Here is a 23,673-nt window from a genome sequence, read left to right on the forward strand (position 1 = left end):
CCAATTTATTTTAAATTAAATCACATGCAAGATGTGTGACAGTTGAATCTAACTTAACCAGACCAAATTTCAGTCAGTATCCCCTAACAAAATAGGAGAACAACCCAAATTGCTAGTTCATTGTCAAGTACTCTCTCTTTAAGGCAGTGCTGTCTAGTTTTTATTTGCTTGTTGAAACTGTTCAGTTTTAGGACAGCAGGGAGAGGTCACACCTGTTGTTGGAACTTGATAGAAGGCTTATTTATAAACTTTCAGAGCTTGGGATTCTTGCAGAGCTGGATTGCGCTGACGTCCGGAGGGGAAGGTCACAGAAATGCTTGTTTATAAAAGCAGCAGCAACTGGAAAATCCATAAAAGTCTGAAATGATGAAATTAACAAGCTATCTGATCAGGCAATTCAGGCCCTGTGTGTGCTTCCAGTCAGGCCAGCCAGTTTCAAAGCAAGTGCTCTGTGTAGATGAGAATCTGTGTTTTCAGAGCACAGTGCTGTTACCATCAATCAATCTGGCTTAAAAAAAGGCAAATATGTAATGCTTGTGGGTCTTTGTCTTTGTCACTATTATGTAAAATGCAAACATGCAAAGTATTTTAACCCTCAGGGTATAAGATTACATTTAATTTATACTTGGAAGACATTCATTGTTATATGAGGACACAAAACTGCTAAAAGCAGTGAAGTTCAAAGCTAAGTTCATATGAAGGCATTTGGCACACTCTTGTCCCTTCTTCAGGAACTGTTACAAACAGAGGTACATGAAACATTGCTGCTTTGTTTGGCCAGAAAATTAGTTTTCACAACTGGAAAATTTTCATTTCTATTTTTAGAAAAGAACAGGGTAATTCATACCAAAAATGGCCATTTAATCATGCTATACAACCAAAACTATGCGTTTTGCAAATAAATTTCTATGTCCGAAGGATATGTTCACCTATTCCTGAGAAAACACTTTTATTTACTATGTAATGCTGTGGAAAAATCATCTTTCAGTGGTAAATTAGCACAATACTTGAATTCTGTCTAGAATACAGGAATACAATTTTAAATGATGAGTAAACATTATATACTAGTGCTAAAAAATGCTGCATAAACTCTCTATAGAAGAATTATAAAAAATGAAAATAATGTTGGCAAACTGAAAAGGAAATAGAAATATACTGTAATTTCATGTCCTTTGTGATATAAAACTCTGATAATGTAGAGGTAAAATAACAGGAATACATTTTGAAAGAGCATTATACAGGACTGTTATGCGGACACCTGTTTTCCAGAAAGCTCCAACTTACAAGAAAGGCCATTTCCTATAGACTCCATTTTAGGCAAATAAGTCACATTTGTTAAAAATGATTTTCTTTTTCCTCTGTAATAATAGAACAGTAGCTTGTATATGATCCTAACTAAGATAATTAATACTTATTTGAGGCAAAATAATCCTGTTGGATTTATTTAATGTTAAAATTATGTTTTAGTAGACTTAAATTATAGAGACCCAAATTACAAAAATACCTCTTATCCAGAAAACCCCAGATCCTGAGTATTCTGGCTTACAGGTCCCATAGCTGTATAAACATTATGATACATTTTATTTTCAGTATATGTTTGGTATATGTTTGGCCGCTCCTTAAATACTTTTTCACTGGCAAGTGAAAAATATTGCATATGTATACATGTATGCCAGTATTCTTTTATGTTTAATGAAATGTTTTCTAAATATATCATTATAAATTATTAGCATTTCTAAGGGCAAAGACACATTGAGCTACTTAGTAGCAGCTACTTGTCATGATTACTGAACGCCAGAAAATACCCTGCCATAGACAGTACTAAGAATTGCCTCTGCTAAAACAAACATACAGATAATTATCAGTAAATGATCACCATTGTCTATTGTAGGCATGACAACTAGCTGCTACTAGTAGCTCCATGTGTCTTCACCCTAAAACTCACTAAACGGCTTCCTTAATATCTGGTTACATACTATATAAGGTTGAGAAACATCTTTGAGCAAACAGCTTTCTATTGGTAGTAAAAGGGCCATCTTATCAGATCCCAAACTTGGTTTCACGTACTGGTTAGAGTAGTTTAATATGAATCTATTATACACCCTTTTTTATTGTATACTCTTGAGAGTAGTGCCATCTGATTCTATTCTTACTCTGTAAACCCTTGTTTGTTTTACAAAATATTATAAGATCCCTGTTAGTTATAAATTAATTATAAGAGTGTAATTTACTCTTACAATAGATAATATTATTTAATAGTACCCAAGTAGTAAATAATTTTGGGTTGTGAAAATTACCACCTTGGGTGTCATTAAAATATGGTGCATAATACACCCAACACTGCCACTGTGTTAGTGATTAAGAATTCAAAATGTATTTTTCCTACTTCACTGTAATTCATGGATCTAACAGGGGGCTTCTAATATATTTATCAATTACAATAAGGGCACCTTATTTCTTATAAAACATACAAGTAACACCCAAAATAAAGGAAACAAGTGAGTAAATTAGGAGTGCTATACCTTTTCTGTAAAACAGGTGCTTACACAATAATACTTTCAAATACTGTACTTTTTACCTAGTATGACGTATAATAATGTTGGACTGCCCATTTTCCCAAATGCTACAATGGTTAAGAAAAGGAGCTTTTAAAACATATACAAATCCACTTTGGTGTTGCACTAAGGGGCAGAAAGTAGTGTGGTGTGGAGGTGCAGATCACCCAAAGCAATAGGGCAGGCCTTTTGTAGCCTTCATACAATTTAGGGGGTAGGTGAGGGGTGTCTACAGTGCCCCCAGCCACTCCCTCATGAATACTGTGCTACAAACCTAGGCAGCTCTGTGACTCATGTGACTGCACATATTAATTTAAGCAGTGAGACAACAGTGCAAGCATAGTTATGGTTGGACAATGAAAGAAATGCATTTCTATCCTAATGACAGTGGAATATTCCAGAATATCCCAGAGAGACAGTACTGCTATTAATCCATAATTTGATGAGCATACAAATTATTAACTTTTAAGTTTTTCCCCTGCACTCAGTAAGATTTTTATTTTTTTCTTCAAAAAAATTGCTGCAAAATTTAATTGTGAAAATCAGCCCTTATTGAAGAGTCTGTTTATTATAATTATTGAAGAGACAATAGTTCTCACTGAAAAAACATCAGCTAATGGAGTTTCATGTAGATAAAAGATGTTCCATGCCTTCCATAGAATTTAAAGCTGCAGAATGCATTGTTGTTTACATATTTTTGTAGTTCTGTTTAGATTTGTAGTTGGACAGCTAGTAGTGGCAGAAGAGCCTTATCATCAAACAATATATACCTGTACTTTGCAACCACCTTGTGTCTCAAGTGACAACTGAAGTGAATGTAATAAAATAACTGAACAGTGATGAAATTTGGGTCTTCAGAGCTGACTTTGGTTGGTGCATGTGTAGTTTGCTTAAGCCAGATGGGGGAATGCCCAAATATTAAGATGGTGGTGCAAGCTCTGCTCTGGCAGTAAATAACTTGTGAGCAGCGGAGGTAAAGGAAGCCAAATAATTAATGTGGCAGTTTAGGAGAAGGGCTAGTAACAATGATACTTTGGCAGGTTTCATTCTCCTTTAATGAAAAAGTACCTTTAAGCTGGTTTTAAGACTGCATAGCACAGAGCACAGAATAACGTTTGCAATGTAATAAACTGTGCAATGAAAATTACTGCATTGTGGAATTCAAATTTTTATTCTGTTTATGCATTTTAATGTGTAAAGCCGTAAATTGATCTCTTTTTGCAAGTATATGGCTAGGGTTTGCTTGGAAAGAAATTAAGGGAATATTGACAATAGCAATGCATAACAAGTAACCATTAAGGCAACGTAACTTTTTGTAAAGAGGTTATTTTCTTACCCAGTTAGTTACATTGGTTTGATGTGGACTTTGGCTGTATTAGCTAAATAATAAAAATCTAGTGGGTAGGTTATGTGATAAAAAGTGCAAACCTTGATATATGTCTAATTACATCTAGGAACCAATCAGCAGGTCGCATTTACTGGTCACCTGTGGCACCTGGCCAAACGTTGTGCCTATTATTTCCTCATTTGCAGGTTTTTTGTGCCTACTTATGTAAAGAGAATTGAATTAGCTAGATATTAAAATTCTATTAAAATCAAGTTTTTCAAGATGCTTTTTTCATGTACACCAAAAATGCATGTGTGTATGTGATTCATTAATTTCCATAATTAAAATCCTTAAAACCTTGTGTCCTGAAAGCTTAATTTTCACTTGGTGACTGATAGTGGAACAGGTGGTTCAAGAGTTTGCAAGTGTCAAGTGAACAAGCTGCTCAGAAATGTACAATTTGCAATCCTTTCCATAATGCTGAAACTTAACCCTTCTCAGCTAACAAGAATTTTACCCTGTCTACATTATATTAAGCCATTACACACTAGGCAGTGCATTTGCAAGTAAAAAAAACAATAAAAAGAATGAAACTACTTAGAGTGATTATAATAATATTGTTTTATTACCTGTAATTGGATTGTTTTATTTGGTTTTATTCTGCTTTTTGCTTTAAAAAGACCTAAAGACCTTAGGGGGTGTATGCGAGGAAGGAACAGGCCCACCGTTTCCTTTTTGAACTATATGTATAATATGCTGAGTGCCCTAAGGTTGCAATTCCGACAGATTTATAAACCAGCCTGCTTTGCAGATAGCTTGCCAAAAACTGACCAGATATCTATTGAGCAGGTTGCATCATTTTCCCAGATGACCACATGGGTGTGTTGCAATCCTCACAAGACTCTCCACAGGTCTCAATAGGCATGAGCCTGATTTAACCCTTAGGGGCACATTTACCAAATCACGAACACTCGGAGTGTTCATTTGAACGCTCCGAGCGTATTTTCGCTGATTTGTTCGGGCGTCCATACGATTTTTTTGCCGCACGAAAAAATCGGAAAGGCTTTACCGCTGTTTACAATTGTACAGTATGAAAATTTTGTGACTTTCGGATCGCCAATACGATATTATTGTGACTAATACGATTTTTTCATAAGCATTTTTGTGATATTTGCTATCTTCAGAAATTTTCGTTTCCAATCCGAATTTTTCCCATTCGGGATTCAAACTCGTGATTTGATAAATCTGCCCCATAGTGTCTGCTATAAATCCATTCATTTTGCAAACTTGCCAAATGTGCAGCTTTACTGGGTGCTTGTCATAGGATGTAAAACTCAGAGGGGATTTCTATAGTTTTAGTAGTACATTTTGATAAATAGGTTAGTGTTCATAACTAAAAATTTAATAAGTATACTGCTGTTTATTAATCTCCTTCTAACTATAATAATTAAACAAAGTTAAAATCATATAGTGCTATGCCTATGTGTAGTACCTGTTTTATAATGCACTGTTAGCACTACCCATATATATGAGTAATAGTGGTAGCTAGAGCTTACAGGAAGTTATGTTTTTTTCTGTCATGGGAAACATGTTTTTTTCAAAAACAGATTTTTTTTTTTACATGTCATTTTGAAATTTCACATGTGACATGTGACCTGTGCTCTGATAAACTTCAGTAACACTTTACTGCTGAGCTGCAAGTTGGAGTGATATCACCCCCCCTCCCTTTCCCCCCAGCAGCTGATCAACAGAACAATGGAAGGATAGCAAGATTGCAGCTCCCTGACACCTGTTTAGCTAAAAGTGGTAAAGAAAACAAAAAACTCAATAGTAAAAAATCCCAGTCTGGCTTGAGACTCCTTAAGTTACATTAAGCAGGAGAAACAATAGGTTATCTGAAAGTAGTTCTAATGTGTAGCACTGGCTTCTTCTGAAAGCTTTAGAATCCCTTTAAAGCAGCATTATTTGTGCTTTATTTATAAGCATTTAGCTATCTACAGTATATGACAGAGCCTGATATAACCAAAATGTCTGCAGCATTTCAATTTAGTAAAGCAGTGTACCATCAAAAAGCAGACATGGGAGATTCAGGGTATGTTGTCTGTGTCACTTGTCATAAGTTCTAGGTGTCCACAGCTAACAAAGCCACATATTGGGGCCGATCCACTAAAGGGTATTAACGCTTATCGCATAGTTTTTTTGTGTTAAAAAACATGTGATAAATAAGTAACGATTCATCAACATAATTTTGCATGCGTTATCACTCATATTGCATGAGTTAAAAAACGCATTATTGCAATGCGTTATTTACATCGCATAGAAATAATACTAACGCATGATTCACAAACACATATGAAGCGTTAAACACGTAAAATGTGGCGATAATTACTGTGAAACTTAACGCCTCCCAGGAGTAGGCGTTACTGAACAAAATTGCAGCTGGTGATTGTCTTTGGTGACAAGATGTAGTTTGCAGTCAGAATTTTTCAAGTATGTGATCTTCCTAGAGTGATGCATCCTCCAGTTTTCATGGAAATGGTAATTTTCAGAACAGTAGTTTTCAGAAAGTAATGGTTACATGCGTAAAAGTGCTACGAAATAACACATAAATATATTGCATTCATTGAAATATTGCTTAAAAATTGCTCATCGCCAGATAAATAACGACAAGAACATTGCTTCTTAATTCAGACAAGTGTCCTTTTAGTGAATTGGTCGTTAACTTGCATAAAATAAGAAGTGATAATATTTTTATCGCATGCTATAAATAGCACCCGTTTTTTCGGACTTTAATGAATCGGCCTCATTATGTCCCATTGTGTGGCATTAAAAATAATAATAGCAGGCAGGGGCAAGAAGGGGTGGTGGAGAAGAATGTAAGAAACAGCATAAAAGGATGTCCTGGAAAGCAACAATATACTCCTAATCATTTTTGTGCACATCTACTTAATTTAAAAAATATAACATAAAAATCTGAATAGTATTGAATATATACATTACAGATATGAGTAAAGTTGCTATAATCCTCTGTGTGTTTCTCTAAATCAAGCTACTGCCCAACTTATTCTATCATGATTTGAACACACAAATCCTGGGTTTGCATCTAAACGATCATTGCGCAATTATAACCTTTTTCAAAGGAACACCTTGTAGCCTTTATAACTCATAGGACAAGGAACAATATGTTTCAACAGATTATTGGCTAGTTTTTGTAGGTAATAACTTTGTCCCAAAAAGTAAATTGTCACCCCATTGTAGATAAATATCAGAGCTCTCTAATAATATATCGACAATACACAATTGTGCTACAATCTCTCACCATATAAAACCATGTTTTTGACCTCACATTTGCATGATTTTGACAGCTGTTGCTTATAGAATGAGACAATTTAGCATTATGATTGCATTTTCTGTATAGATCTTTATTTAAAGAAGAAGTTAAGCCTTCCTGGTAAATTTTTAGTACCAGCACACAGCCCCTTCACCAACATATAACTGACACTTGTCCCAACTTATCTGTGCCCCCTTATCTGTTAAAGTACAGCGCTTCTCAGAAGTTTTGGTCAACATCTTTAGCTGTGTCCATTCTGTTTCCAAAGTCCACTTTGCCGATCAGCAAGCAGTGCATGCACACTGGAAGCCAAACTGTGAAATTGGGCTACTGCATATGTTCCTACTTGAATTTCATGATGGGAATGGAAGTCTCATGACCAGAGGTGGTGGTGTGGCTCTGCAGTTCTGGATATGCAATGGGCCACAATTAAGTTGGCATAAGTGTAATTGATATGGTTGGGGATGGAGGATTTGTGCACTAGCACTAAAATTGAAAATTTTCCAGGAGGTTTTGCTTCCCCTTTAACAGGAGACAACAACTACTTGATTTAACTCCTGTGGTGCTGCATTCATTAAGTGAGAGATGAGAAATTGACTGAAATTTACATGATAAAGCTTGTTTTTTCCCATATTGGCTTTTAAAAAAGGCAGGGAATCCCTTCTCTCAAAGGTATAATCATTAGTACAAGGCACAGGTACAGCTGAGAGACACCTGATGACACACTGACAGGTTTAGGAAGAACTAAAGACAAATTCACAAAAAAAGTGTGTAAAATGTCATTTAAAATGTTGTGCAAAAGGCAACATTTGGAAACTGTTTAAAAGACAAATTCCCAAAAGGGGAGCTAGAGCTTTGCGAATAAGGCGGGAAATCCAAAAATCTATTTCACTTTTATTTTGTCTTAATATCACCACTTTTGTGAATTCCGCCCATGTGTTATAAGACAAACAAGATGCAGTTTATTTCACTGTATGTTTCACTGTTACCATAATTTAATGTTAAATGTTGGCTTCATATTAATACTTTAGAGGACTGATAGGTTGCAGACGGAGGTCCAACAAATTAACAGACGACTGGCAGATGATCTTAAAAGTGTAGGGAGAGAAAATAATTTGACAATCATCAGCTAATGAAGTCAGAGGACCCAAGCAGCCAAAAGCTGAACATTTGGAGATTTTTCTATACTTGTCAAATGCTTGTATTGTAAAGAAGGCTTCTGCAATATCCATTGGGAAAGAAAGTATGTGCTAATGCATGGATATCAAATCTTTTAGCACATTTACTCTTTCTCACTTGGGAACTGAAGTGATATATACAAAGGGGCTAATTCACAATAGGCTGAAAAAACAAGTGTTATTTTTAGCATGTGTTAAAAATATTATCACTTCTTATATTTGGAGAATTAATGATCGATTCACAAAAGAACACTTGTCTGAATTAAGAAGCAATTTTATTGTCGTTATTTATATGGTGCTGACATATTTTTAAGCAATATTTTAAAGCATGCAATATGTTTATGCGTTATGTCATAGCACCCAAGACATTTGGGATGCCACTGACACAATAGAACTCTCTTTTTACAGTGTTCCAGGCATTTCTATTGATGGGAAACTTAATATAATTCACAGACACAAGCATATTGCATCCAGGACCTGCCCAAGGCAACTTGAAAACGTGGGCTGTGACAGTCCACCATATATCCCTCCAACATTCTGAAAACTTCAGTTTACGAAAAAATGAAGGGAGCACAGAAGTTTGACTATGCCAGGAACAGCATGGCTTCTGTATGTTAGTGGCTGCAGGTAAGGCTCCAGTACCTCATACAGGCTGTATATTGCTGCTCTATTTAACCTGTAGCGCCTCACTATTTCCTCCTCTGATAATCCCTCTAGAGTTGATCTTTCCCTGAAAACTTGAGGGTGCATCACTCTAGGACGTTCACATACTTGATTCTCTTCTTCACAATCAAGAAAAAATCAGACTTCAAACTACATCTTGTCTTCAGAAATGCTCACCAACTGCAATGTTCTTTAGTAATGCCCACTCCTAGGAGCCGTTAATATTCACAATAATTATCGCAATATTTCATGCTTTCAACGCTTAAAATATGTCTGTGAATTATGTGTTACTATTATTTCTATCAGATAATTATTGCAATCCGATGGACATAACACTGCAATAATTGAGATTTTTGCGCATGCAATATGACTAGTAATGCATGCAAAATTACTTTGATGAATCGTTACTTAATTAAAGAACACTTTTTAATGCATAAAACTATGTGTTAAGTGTTAATGACCTTTTGTGAACCAGCCCCAAAGTCTACATATTCTTATTTTCATTGTATTGATGCCAGCATTTAAATTGCAACAAAAATAGATTATAGCAGTACACTCGGCACCACTAGAAGTATAAAATATTGTTTAGGGTAATTTCTAAACATTTAGGAAAAAGTGAGGTCATGTACCCCTCCTATCACACCCTCTCTGATTTCTTTTAGAAGACATGGACCAGATTCAATTTGATGAAAAATAACTTAAATGAGTTAAGCTCCTAATTAAATTCCAGACTTTCCCATAGAGCCAGATGCAATTCAGTAAGAAAAACTTATTTCATACTGTTTATCACGTGAAAACTCTATTGAAATCTATGGAAAAAAAACTGGACCTGAAGTAGGAGAAAAGTTTTCTCTACTCAAGAATCTTGGCCCTAAGGTTTCATATAATAAATAATAAAATAATGCTTTCTCGTGAAACTGAAACTGGGCCTATTGGTCATGTACCTGCTCAAAGTACAGTGTGCAAAGTACAAATTTGGATGCAATTATCATGATTTTTTACCCAGAATGCAGCGCTATTTCCCATGATTCCAGTGTAATTTTGGTGAGGGAAAATGTGGCTCATGCAATTGCAGCCTTTGTATTAAAACACACACCAGTTGGGTGACTAGCAAAACCAGTCTTCGAGAATATCACAGTGGGGGCTATTTATAAACACTGGGCAAATTTGCATCTGGGCAGTTATCAATAGAAACCAATCAAAAGTTAAACCTACAACTGGCTAGAAATATATAATTACTTATTGGTTACTATAGGTTACTGTTCAGGTGCAAATTTGCCCCGTGCTTATATTTGAGCACTAGCAAGTCCAATTGATTTGATTTATTACTACACATATTTAATGGTAACAGAGCCCCCTAGGATATATAACAGAGTAAACTCCATTAAACAGAGCATCATGCCAGCTTGCATTTAATGTTAATTTCCATGTCCCTATATGTGTAGATAAATTATTACCACACATAGTAGAACCCATGCACTAGCTACACCATATCATATATTGTAGCTTTAAATCACTTCTAAAATTAATCACCATTAATAAATCCCAAAGGCTTTTAGCTTATCTGAAAATCTATATGGGTTATCCAATGCCTTGAAATGTCAAGTCCCAGAAGCAGCCAACTCTGTCTCATGCTGCTGTAAAGTGTATTGCTGGCTGTATTATATGAAGTTAAGATGGAGACCCTATAGGTGATTGCCTTCAACCTTCAATACTCCCATGATCTAGGGCATCTACATGTATGTTTTCCAGTGTCTACAAGCTCTACAGAGTTGTTGATAAGTTAACTTAACTTGCAGCATCTCTATCTTTTTTCCTTCAGCCTGCCCCAAAACTGGGCACATAAGCACTAATTAACAAGCACTACCTCAGCATAGGTGTTGAGATTGGCACAGAACTTCTATGCATTAAAATTTACAAGACATTTGCACATACGTACACTCATTAATATTAGTGCCATACTCCAATTACAGGTTACATTTTCCCTGGTACATATGGTTCAAGGTATGCTGCACTCTGCCATGAAGAGCTTTGTACCTGACAAGTGCTCTGGGCAAGTGTTAAGTACAAGGCTTTTTTTGTTGTGTCTGTAGGTGCTTTCTGTTGGGCCATTTCAAGCAATTGAAGAGCTTGTAAGTGTACCACCATGTCCCAGTTATGTGCCACCCTGTCCCTTGCATGCACAACATTCACCTATTTGTGCACAACTGCTTAACTAACTGGATCAAATCTTTGCAATATGTTGTGCCTGACTGAGATTGATGCAGGTAAGCAACGTTACATTGTGAATAAAATAACACTTTTGCACACTGTAGGTAAATAAGCCTTATGTGGTTGAGCTAAGAAATAAGAGTACACTTCCAATTAGTTTTTTTCCTGCAAAAGGTGATTTATTTCCATTAATCCAGGTTTATTAAATATGCAAATATATTTTAACCATGTCATCATGTATGTTGACAATCTTAGTGCATTTAACTATGCTGCTCTTTGTCCCTCTTTTATAGAAGGGACTGGAAAAATATTGTATTGTAATAAATGTTTAATAAATATGCAAAGTTAAGAGCTTAGGAGGATGCATCATGACACTCATTTATACAATCAATGAAATCTAAGGGGTAGATTTACAAATGTTCAAGGTTAAAATTTTGCCCCAATTTGGAATTTTTTTCAACGATTGCATTTTTGCCACAAACATTTGTGAGACACCTAAAGCCACAAATGTCACTAGAATGTGTCACGTCAGCTTTCAAACCACGTGATAACTGAGTTGTTTACTTCTATAACGTTCTACCATTGAAGTCATCTATTGTTACTGAGAGACTGAACCCCTTCTTACTATTGTCGACATTTACTCTTACACTGTATTAAAGAATACACTTTGTGCTTTATAAATAAAAGATATTTAATAATATTTAATAATTTAAAATTTAAGTGGAAATTGGTTGGAGACAGGTACAAATCAAATGTTACTGTACGTTGTAAGCATTCTAATTCTTTTTTTTTCTTTTTAAATTGACTGTTGTGGTTTTTACATACAAATTAGCAGTTTGAAAAAGATAAGATGGATGGAAGGAAGAATTTTATTAAGAATGCTGATTCAATAAACTGGAATGCACCTTTAAAAGGGTTCCTTAAAGTAAATGCATTAGAACTAGGAACCTGTAATCTACATTTCTTTCCTTTCTCTATTGATTTCCTTGCTCTTATTTCATTTCCCTACCTCCAGCATAAATTCATCTAAAATGATTCTGAACAGTTTAGCATCTGTTTTCAATCACAATAAGACTCTTCCAGTGTTTTTTTGTCCTGGCTCCTTCATGTTTGTATCAGTTGTTTAATACAGGTATGGGATCTATTATCTGGAATACTTGGTACCCTGGAAAACAGTTGTTTTTTTTTTAATTTGAAGCAACATGCTTTAAAACTACAAAATATGTGTATATGTCATTCAATTGAAGATGAGACCTATTTTGATTAACCTGCCATTGTGTCTTCTGGAATAGTGATGAGCGAATCTGGCCTGTTTCACTTCGCTGAAAAATTAGTGGAAATGGTAAAAAATTTGTGAAACAAGGCTACCGGCATGAATTTTCTGACGCAACCCCATTTTTTTTTTTAATGTGACCAGTGACTTTTTCCTTTTGTGCAGCTGGTTTGCAAAAATATTTGGCAATGACAAAATGTGAAATTTTGCGAAACCATGCCTGGCGAAAATATTTAGTTAGTATACCCAGAAATATTTCAGTGTGGCCCCTAGATGCATAGATAAAATATAGTTTTCAGGACATCTTGTCTAAAAGAAACAAAACAAAATTTAAAAAATCTACCAAGGGAATGACACAGGTTACAGTTTGTCACCCACTTTTGTCGAGGCCACAAAATGGCATAAAATACCTTACCATAGGGGATACCATGAATTGCCTGTGCTAGAACACTGGGCAGAATTCCAGTGAAACAATGCGTAGAATTTCAGTGACACAATGGTTTGCACTAGGAGGTTTGATTTTGCACCCTTACTATTCTAGCCCTTGCATCTGGGTAATTGGTAACCACTCGCTGTACCACTCACCACATAAATGCCCATTCCATTAAATGCCACATTGTGTCTAGAATTCTTTGCAGTGCGCAGTATGTATATAAATCTACTAATAGTTAACCAAGGTTCATATGTATATGTACTGTAAGTCTTGTTTTAAATAAGTTAACTGGCAATTCTAATAAAGTGGTTTTCATATAATTTATACAACTAAAAATGTAACTTATGGCCACTATGACCAAATGTTTGTTTGGAGAACTCATTTTGACATTTTACTACCAATAGATTTGACACATTAGTGCCACCTAGAACAATATATTTATTCTGCAGAAACCATTACCATACTTGAGTAAACAGCTTTAGAAGCTTTCTCTGTTTGCTTCAAATAGCATCTACCATTTTAAGTAGCTTCCTTCCTGCAGTCTAGTCTAACTGAGATCACACATTCCTAAGGGAAGGGGGGAGGGAGTTCTTAGCATTCTTGTGAAAGGGGAAGCAGGGGAGGGGAGAGAGAATAGAACTGCGCAGACTCTGGCCACAGGAATTAAGCATGTTTTTGAGAGAGGAAGTCAGACACTGGAACATCATGTTTACAAAAAAAGAGACAAGAAATCCTGTGTTTCTTTTGATAGAGGACTCAGTGCACCATTACTGTAAGTGCTTATTGCTATATTTACATAGAAATTTCTGATAAAGCTTACTTAGTTTTTAACTTTCCTTCTCCTTTTAGCAATGATATAAGCAAGCTGAATGTTTAGGAATGAACCCCACGGTCAAACATAATTGAATATCTGTGCATAGTAGTGATGAGCACATTTTTTCGGCAGGCATGGATTTACAGCAAATTTCTGCATTGTTTAGTGAAACTTCTGTGAAAGTTTGCCACCGAAATATTTTCTGCATGCCAAAAAGGGCATGGTCACTTCAAAACGGGCGCAGTCGGGTCAAAAAAGGGCCGCAGTCACAGCAAAATTGGGTGTGGTCTTGTAAAAATGGGTGCGGGCAACAAAAAATTTGCGCCACAAATGGGTTTCACAGGCAAAGTGAAACGGGACAGATTTGTTCATCACTAGTGGGTAGATCTTAAACATTCAAGATGGGCAAAAAAGATTTTGGAAATAAAAGTGATCTGCAAGAAAGAGTGAGCATAAGTCCCTACAACAAGAACTGAAAGGACTCTTAGCTGGATATAAAAAGTGTCTACAAGCTGTGATCTGTGTTAAAGGGTTATTACTAGATACTGACTAACTAGGGTGCCCAAATTTTGCACCTGTTGCAATTACTATTTTCTTTGTTACTATGTTTTAAAGTTTGTTAAATTACATGTAACTGCACGTGTAACTGCAGATACAGTGGAGGAAATAATTATTTGACCCCTCACTGATTTTGTAAGTTTGTCCAATGACAAAGAAATGAAAAGTCTCAGAACAGTATCATTTCAATGGTAGGTTTATTTTAACAGTGGCAGATAGCACATCAAAAGGAAAATCGAAAAAATAACTTTAAATAAAAGATAGCAACTGATTTGCATTTCATTGAGTGAAATAAGTTTTTGAACCCTCTAACAAAAAAAGACTTAATACTTAGTGGAAAAACCCTTGTTTGCAAGCACAGAGGTCAAACGTTTCTTGTAATTGATGACCAAGTTTGCGCACATTTTAGGAGGAATGTTGGTCCACTCCTCTTTGCAGATCATCTCTAAATCCCTAAGGTTTCGAGGCTGTCTCTGTGCAACTCTGAGCTTGAGCTCCCTCCATAGGTTTTCTATTGGATTAAGGTCCAGAGACTGACTAGGCCACTCCATGACCTTAATGTGCTTCTTCTTGAGCCACTCCTTTGTTGCCTTTGCTGTATGTTTTGGGTCATTGTCGTGCTGGAACACCCATCCACGACCCATTTTCAGTTTCCTGGCAGAGGGAAGGAGGTTGTCGTTCAGGATTTCACGATACATGGCTCCGTCCATTTTCCCGTTAATGCGAATAAGTTGTCCTGTGCCCTTAGCAGAAAAACACCCCCAAAGCAAAATGTTTCCACCCCCATGCTTGACGGTGGGGACGGTGTTTTGGGGGTCATAGGCAGCATTTTTCTTCCTCCAAACACAGCGAGTTGAGTTTATGCCAAAGAGCTCTATTTTGGTCTCATCAGACCACAGCACCTTCTCCCAGTCACTCACAGAATCATTCAGGTGTTCATTGGCAAACTTCAGACGGGCCTGCACATGTGCCTTCTTGAGCAGGGGGACCTTGCGAGCCCTGCAGGATTTTAATCCATTGCGGTGTAATGTGTTTCCAATGGTTTTCTTGGTGACTGTGGTCCCTGCTAATTTGAGGTCATTAACTAACTCCTCCCGTGTAGTTCTAGGATGCTTTTTCACCTTTCTCAGAATCATTGACACCCCACGAGGTGAGATCTTGCGTGGAGCCCCAGAGCGAGGTCGATTGATGGTCATTTTGTGCTCCTTCCATTTTCGAACAATCGCACCAACAGTTGTCACCTTCTCTCCCAGCTTCTTGCTAATGGTTTTGTAGCCCATTCCAGCCTTGTGCAGGTCTACAATTTTGTCTCTGACATCCTTGGACAGCTCTTTGGTCTTTCCCATGTTGGAGAGTTTGGAGTCTGCTTGATTGATTGATTCTGTGGACAGGTGTCTTTTATACAGGTGACTAGTTAAGACAGGTGTCCTTAATGAGGTTGACTAATTGAGTAGAAGTGTCTAACCACTCTGTGGGAGCCAGAACTCTTAATGGTTGGTAGGGGTTCAAAAACTTATTTCACTCAATGAAATGCAAATCAGTTGCTATCTTTTATTTAAAGTTATTTTTTCGATTTTCCTTTTGATGTGCTATCTGCCACTGTTAAAATAAACCTACCATTGAAATGATACTGTTCTGAGACTTTTCATTTCTTTGTCATTGGACAAACTTACAAAATCAGTGAGGGGTCAAATAATTATTTCCTCCACTGTATGTGTTTTTCAACACACTGCAGTTGTTGTTTCCTAACTGCCCAAACTTTTGCTTTCAATTGTAAATAAATTCAGTAAGTCTAAGTTTTGTAGGTAGGTACTGCAATTTCTTCAATGCATTCAGAGTTCAGGTCTGGTGGGCAGGTTTTGCTTGTCCATCTTATGTGTATTTTTACATTTTATCAAGTGAAACATTCTCTCTTATCTGCTTTGGCATTGGAAACTGTGTCTAAGAGATGTGTCAACCAGGGAAAACCTAACATTTCCTTTGCATTTAAAGCAAACATTAATAGACATAATAAAACTTTAATGAGAGACAAGAAGCCAAATGCTTGATGTACAGCCCCAATATATTTTCCTCAAATATCCAACAATTCTTCATCTGTGATTCCTAGCTACAGTACATTTTGTAGCCTGAAAAAAATCTTAGTGACTGCATAATTTTTACACAAAGTCATACTTATAGTGAATGGGAAACTGTATGAGAATTTGAATATAATCATTCAAGTGAAAGGGACTTTCAGTCCCTCTTCCAATTGTCTCATGTACAACCATATTTTTTCCAGCAGTACACTCTATGGCAAAATGTGTGGTTGACTCTCCTAGGGGGGGCCTGAAGCAGTAGCTGGGGAATTCAGTTGAAGGCCATTTTGGGTTAGACTTGAAGATTAATACCTGTTAGTTGTCATAGATATTAATGAACCTAAGGCTATATGGTTTATATTAGCAATATAATATCTAATAGCAACTAGAAATGGAAGTTTGAGAACAAACTTCATGTTGCTTTGAAAAACATGAAGTCACTGAATGAAATCTGATCTGTTGTTGGCTCCACACACTTTTTCTAACCTTGGACCACAGTTATATAGTAAAAACCGCTGTGCAAAGTTAAGAGACCCTGGTTTTAATAGTGTATGAATGGCAGCAATTTAAACTTTCCAGCTGAAAGTCAATGAGTGAAATCTGATTGGCGGTTGGTGGCTCCGCCCCCTTTTTCCAACTTGGAACTGCAGTTACCCAGTGACTAACTCTACAAAGTTTAGGGACCCTGGAATTAATAGTTAAAGAACGGCAGCAATTTAAAGTGGATGTGCCCACTTTTTCTAACCTTGAGTTGAAGTCACCCAGTGACAAACAGTGGGCACCCTGGCATAAATAGTGTAAGAATGGCAGCATTTTAAATTTAAACCAATAAAATTCAATAGATGAAATCTGATTTACTGTTAGTGGCCCAACCCACTTTTCCTATTTTTGAACTGCAATCCCCCAGTGATCAACAAAGTCTGAGGGCATAAAAATTGTGGGTTTGAGAGTATTTTACATTTTACCAGTTGAAATGTGATTGGCTGTTGGTGGCTCCGCCCATATTTTTTCCTGACTTTGAACTGCAAATACCAAGTGACTAACATTTTCTAACCCTGAATACATGGTCAGCCAGTGACTGACTGCACAAAGTTTGGGAACCTAGACATGAATAGTGTCAGGTAGAGAAAGGCAGCATAAAAAAAAAAAGAATTCAATAGGTGAAGTCTGATTGGCTGTTGGTGGCTCCACCCACTTTTTAAAACCTAAAAATGCAGTCCCCTAGTGACCCTAGTGTTGATACTGTAAGATTGGCAGCAGGTTGAATTTCCCCATTGAAAATCAATAGGTAAAATCTGATTGGCTGTTGGTGACTCCACCCACTTTTTCTGGTGACTAGCTCTGAAAAGTTTGGGGACCTTATTATTAATATTTAAATAATGGCAACAGTTCAAATTTAAAGGAATGAAGTCTATAGGTGAAATCTGATTGGCTGTTGTTGGCCCCACCCACTTTTCTAAACTTGGAATGTAGTCACAGTGACAAACTGTGCATGGTTTTGGAACCCTGATATTAAACATGTGAGAATGGCAGCAGTTAAAATTTCCTCCCTGAAAACAATAAAAGAAATGTAATTGGCTTTTGGCGGCCCCGTCCACATTTTCTAATCTTGAGTACATAGTCACCCAGCATCGGACTAAGTAAAGTTTGGGAACCCTGGCATCAAACCAATATAATTCAATAAGTGAAATCTGATTGGCTTTTGGTTGCTCCGCCCACTTTTCTAAACTAAACTAAAAGTTTGATACCCTGGGGTTAATACTGTGAGAATGGCAACAGGTTGAATTTCCCCATTGAAAGTCAATAAGTAAAATCTGATTGGCTGTTGGTGGCTCCGCCCACTTCTTCTAACTTTGAACTGCAGTTACCTGGTGCCTAACTCTGCAAAGTTTGGGGACCCCGGCGTTATTACTGTGAGAATGGCAGCAGGTTGAATTTCCACCAAGTCAATAGGTAAAATGTGATTGGCTGTTCACTTTGCCCACTTTTGGGCATCCAACAATCATCATATTTTCATTTAGGCTGAGCCCATGACTATGTGATTCAAGTTTGGGGAGTGTAGCCTCAAAGCTGTAAGATTGGCAGCAGTTTCAATTTTCCCCTTTAAAGTCAATGGGTGAAATTAGATTGGTTGTTGGCCCCTTCTACTTAGGGTCATCCAACAATGTCACTGTTTCATTTTAAGCGACTTCTTCAGTTCAGAGTGGTAGGGAATTTTCTAGAATTTTAAACTCTTAAAGGGGAACTATTCCAAAAATGAAAATTCAAAGGGATACTGTCATGATTTTTATGGTATACTTTTTATTTCACTGTTTATATAGCAAATAATTCACTCTACAATTTGAAATGTTATTCTTGAAGCAACAAATGTGTTGTTTTTAGCTTTAATATTGGTGTGTAGGTGCCATCTCAGTACATTGTGCCTAAATCTGAGCTTTCAGAAGGAGCCAGCGCTACACATTAGAACTGCTTTCAGGTAACCTGTTGTTTCTCCTACTTCCATGTAACTGCAGGAGTCCCAAGCCGGACTTGTATTTCTTACTATTGAGTGCTATTCTGGTATCTACTGGGAGCTGCTATCTTGCTACCTTCTCAATGTTCTGCTGATTGGCTGCTGGGGGGGAAGGGAGGGGGGTGATATCACTCCAAATTGCAGCTCAGCTCAGTGCGACTGAAGTTTATCACATCACAGATCACATGACTGTGACAGCCTGGGAAATGAAGAATATGGCTAGCCTCATGTGAAATTTCTAAATTGAATTAAAAAAAATCTGTGTTTTTGAAAAATGGATTTCAATGCAGGATTCTGCCAGAGAAACTCTATTAATCTGATGTGTTTTGAAAAAAAACATGTTTTCTTAGGGCAGTATTCCTTTAATATAAGCTTCATCTAAGGGAAATAAAAATCTTTCTAGATAATCAATTAAAAATGTTCTATTGTTTCAGAACTAATCACATTTCTCTCTTCATACAGAAATCGGCGACAGATTTTGATGGACAGGTAGGCCTAATAAACCTATTGCGGGGACTCTTTTTCCTAGCAGATATATTAAAGCTATATCAAATAACTGTTGAGTCCAGCACAAACAAAATCTAACAAAATAACTAACAGCAGCACAAGTCCTGCATGTAGAGAGAATGTATTTATTTAAAAAAAATGAGCTCTAAGGGCTGTGACAGACAGGGTAGATTAGTCGCTGTACGAAAAATCTCCCTTGTCGCGAGCGACTAATCTCCTTGAAATGCCATCCCACCACCTAGAATGTAAATCGCCGGTGGGATGGCATACACTGCGCCGAAATCGTCAAAGTTTCCTTTTAAGGCAACTTCGGCGATTTCGGCAAATCGCCACGTCGTCTATGCCATCCCACTGGTGCGATCACGTCAAAATTGGCCGCGGTCACATTAAAAAACTGGGGACGACAAAAAAAAAATAGCCAGCGACAAAAAATAGTTGCAAATTTTTTTTTTTGCTCAGTAGCCAACAGCCAAAGCAAATTCCTAAGGGAGGGGGCCGAGTGGATTAGAGAAGGAGAAGGATTCCTACATGATTAACTGGGTGGTGCAGCCTTACTATTAACCTTTGAACAACACGAGTGGCAGATATTTAAAGATTTCAAAGTGGAGGTTCACTGATAAAATTTTGTGTGGGGGGTTTACATGTCCTTTAAGTCAAGATGAGGCCTTACCATGCATCTATAAACAAGCACAGTAAAATTGTTTAATTAAAATAAAATCTATGGGATATGACTTTCCCATAATCGGAGCTTTCTGGATAATGGGTTTCCGGATAATGGATCCCAAATCCATATTATGTTTTTTCCTGAGGTGGCAGGGCTATTGTTCCTAATTGGTAGTTATTTTTTGTGCATTTGTGGGGCGGTGGATACCAATATGATCTTTTATCAGGGCCCAGCAGTGGCTTAAATTGGCTGGCATTTGTTGTTTCTGCAATGTAGAACAAAATGGTGCTTTACTTTATTATGGCTACTGAGTGGGAATATAACAATAACACTTCCGGTGGATACACCTCCTTTCAGATCTCATGGAGGGAGGTTTATCCACCCAAAATATAAGTTTTGTTTTCACCGTCTGTGGCCATAATAAATGGATAAATGCAGTCCTGTGTGTGGCTCCTAATTTGTTCTACAGTACATTGAGGATTTGCTAGCACGCCTGGTGTCTATGGGGCAACAGCACCACAACCTACCCATGGCATTTTGTATGCAGGAACACTACAACAGAGATTTGATGTTTCTGGACCATTGATTCTGATCCGGCCATAAGTAAATCGAACCTAACGGTGAAAGTGACTAGAAGAACAGCTCTGGTGCTGCAGTCATAAAGGGTAAATGTGTGTGTGGGAACAAAATGATTTTTTTGTGTTTCCTTAATCATTTTCCTTAAATTACCCCTAATTAGTAAGTTGTATATTTGTATACCAATGCACAGAATGTTGGCTTGTTTAGAAGAAAAAATTAATTATTACAATTAAAATATTGCATCGCTGTTGTTTAACTACCTTCCCCTAGGCATGTGCCTGTTGTAACATCTAAAGATCATCATTTCCGGAAAATCCTTTCTACGATGTTTCTTTCTACAAATGCCCATATATGAGGTTGTGTCAGCTTTGTGTATTTGTGTAATCTTTGCAAAGCAAAGTGTTTTGTACCAGAGCGCACTTGAGCTCCCATGTCTGTACTTCAGAGTGCTTATCTGTTTGTTTTAGGTTTCTTCTGTGTTTGGCCATTTATATTTATCTGTGCTTGTTTGCCTCAGTGTTTGCATAAAGTGGATGCAGTGTACAATTTAGAGATGAATCCTATGAATACTAATCTTAGACTACCCTTGACCCAGGGTCATGTAAAGATCAAAACGAAACCGTTTAATATTTTCCTTTTGCAGATCAATAGAAGCATAAATTCACTCTCAATGACAACAATAATTTCAAGCAGATCTATACAAGGCATGCATGCATTTTCAGAATATGTGGCTTTCTTCTCACTTGTAAAGCAAGAAATACATTTTGCCCAACTTTTTACAATTTAATTCATTTAACTTTTTATTAGTGGTCGAAAATGTTATTTTCAGCAGATCATGTCATATAAATATCTCTTTTTCTTATTCACTTTCCCTCCTGGTGAAAAGGACAGGGGACCTATTGAAAATTCTCCTTTTCTCTTTCAGGAGAGTTCAAGTGTGGGTCGAACAATCGATTTTAGCTTTTTTTTCTCTTAGTTTTCCTGTTGCTCTTTTGCCCAGCTCAGCAACGAGGGTAGAAGGAAAAAATATAATCTGTGATATTCATGTATATCAATTTATCTACTTTTAGAACTGTACATCAAAGAAAATAATCCTCTTATGGGTCTGTCAGCATTGTCTGGACATGGGGAGTGATTGTTTACACCAAGTTTCACTCAAAAGAGGCTCACATGCCCAACCAAAATATTACACAAAGAAAATCCACTAAACATACTGTAGAGCCAGCCACTTCAGAAATGCAGAAATACTCACAGCTTTGTTTAAACAATAATACTGCATTTCAAACATTTCTTTCATCTAGTAAAAAGACTAAAAAACAAAATTAAACCATTAATCTGACTGGATTTTCCACTTCATGGAGCAATTTGTTTAGCACTGACTAAAATGAAGAAGATTGTGACTTTTTGTCTGCTATCTGTAAATTCTGTTTTAGTGATGAAATAGGATCAGCTTGACAAAAGCACAATGGACATTTGCCGAGTCAGAGAAATAAAAGATTGTAAAGTAGGGACTTTTCATTGCTAGTATTGAGTTTTGCTGCTGGCAGTGGCTAAACGTGGGGGAAAAAAAGATGATTTAATTTATAGAAAGGACAAGGATGTCATGTTGCAGATTTAATCAAAGGAGTATTATAAAACTCTAAAATAAAAAAAAATTACTGATGTGATTGGAATGTCATTACAATATGTAAAGAAAAGAAAGCGTGTAGGTAATACAGTACTAAATTCATAAAAAAGAGAGAGAGGGAGGAAGACAAATTACCTTGTACATACACCTAATAAATATAAAAACAAAAAAAAACCCAGAAAGCATAACAACCAATTGGAAGTGCTGGTAAAATGGACCATCGATTTGGGACTAGATCTGCATTTTTTATTTTAATAATGCTTTCTCTTTCTCTGTTGCTCTCTCTCCCTCTCTGTTGCAAAATATAAAAGCTGATCTGATAAATATTAATTTGAACCATCATAATGTATTTGAAAATTCCAGCTAAAATGTCACCACATGGAACATTAATGTAATATTTCAAGGCCCTGAGAGCAATACTCATATTGATTGCATTTATTTCACTCTAGGGAGGAGAAATAATTCTTCAATGTGGGACACATCTGGTAGCCAAAGATGCAAACGCAGAGAGGGGAAATGCAAAATTTACAGAAAAAAAAATAGAAACAACAACATGCAATTTAAATTTACAGAAGCATCACATTTTTGTGACATTCTGTTAACCCAATTCAAGGTTATTTATTTATGTATTTACTTAATTTTGGTACATAACAGAATTAAAAAAGACATTTAATGCACAGATGTATATTTTGTCATTATAAATGCTGATATCATCAATATTTCATAGAAACAAAAATTTGCTGAACTTGATTATGGAGACTGTGTATTCATTGCTGTGAAGTATTCTATTCCAACTACTCACTCAGATTAAGGTTAACACACCTGCCATTTAAATGAGCTGATGGAAAATAATATGTAGTGATGGTTCACATTGCACACTCAGCCCTGCCTTATCTATATGTCCCAATTACCAATTATGCAAAACTGAATGAAACATTTCTTTTCTATTCTACTCTATTTGAATCACATTGTTTGGAGGTTAAAAAATGTAAAAAAAATGTTCCCAGTTTAAAGCAAAAGCAGGAAAACCTGTAAAATGAGGTTGTCAGGGACAGTTTTCTATAGTCTTTTGCAAAATGAGAACTGAGACACTGTCTGTCTGGAGTCCCATAAAACAGATCTTTCCCTTGTCATTAAGAATATTGATGTTCATTAGGCCGGGCGTCAATGTGTCTTTGTGCAAATGAAACAAAATCTGAGTCAAATTGTGACCCTGAGCCTAACACTCTGCCATGTAATTGACATTTTCTTCCTTCATTTTGATTTTAACTTAAATTGTTCAAAGTATAATATTTGCAATGCACATAATCTTAAACTATGACATGCATTTAAATGTGTAACACTACATGCATTTATTGTGTTTTTT

At 36.5% G+C, this 23,673-nt stretch overlaps 1 long non-coding RNA gene across 2 annotated transcripts in view; it reads left to right on the forward strand.

Annotated features, from left to right (window-relative positions):
• Positions 1-23,673, forward strand: part of LOC101731286 — a 110,817-nt gene that overhangs the window by 81,101 nt on the left and 6,043 nt on the right. For both annotated transcript variants that reach the window (XR_004223621.1, XR_001171243.3), the window contains exon 5: positions 8,845-9,018. This is a non-coding gene — a long non-coding RNA (uncharacterized LOC101731286). The remainder of the gene's footprint in view (positions 1-8,844; positions 9,019-23,673) is intronic.

This window comes from Xenopus tropicalis, chromosome 7 (genome assembly GCF_000004195.4).
Source record: "Xenopus tropicalis strain Nigerian chromosome 7, UCB_Xtro_10.0, whole genome shotgun sequence".
NCBI lineage: Eukaryota > Metazoa > Chordata > Amphibia > Anura > Pipidae > Xenopus > Xenopus tropicalis.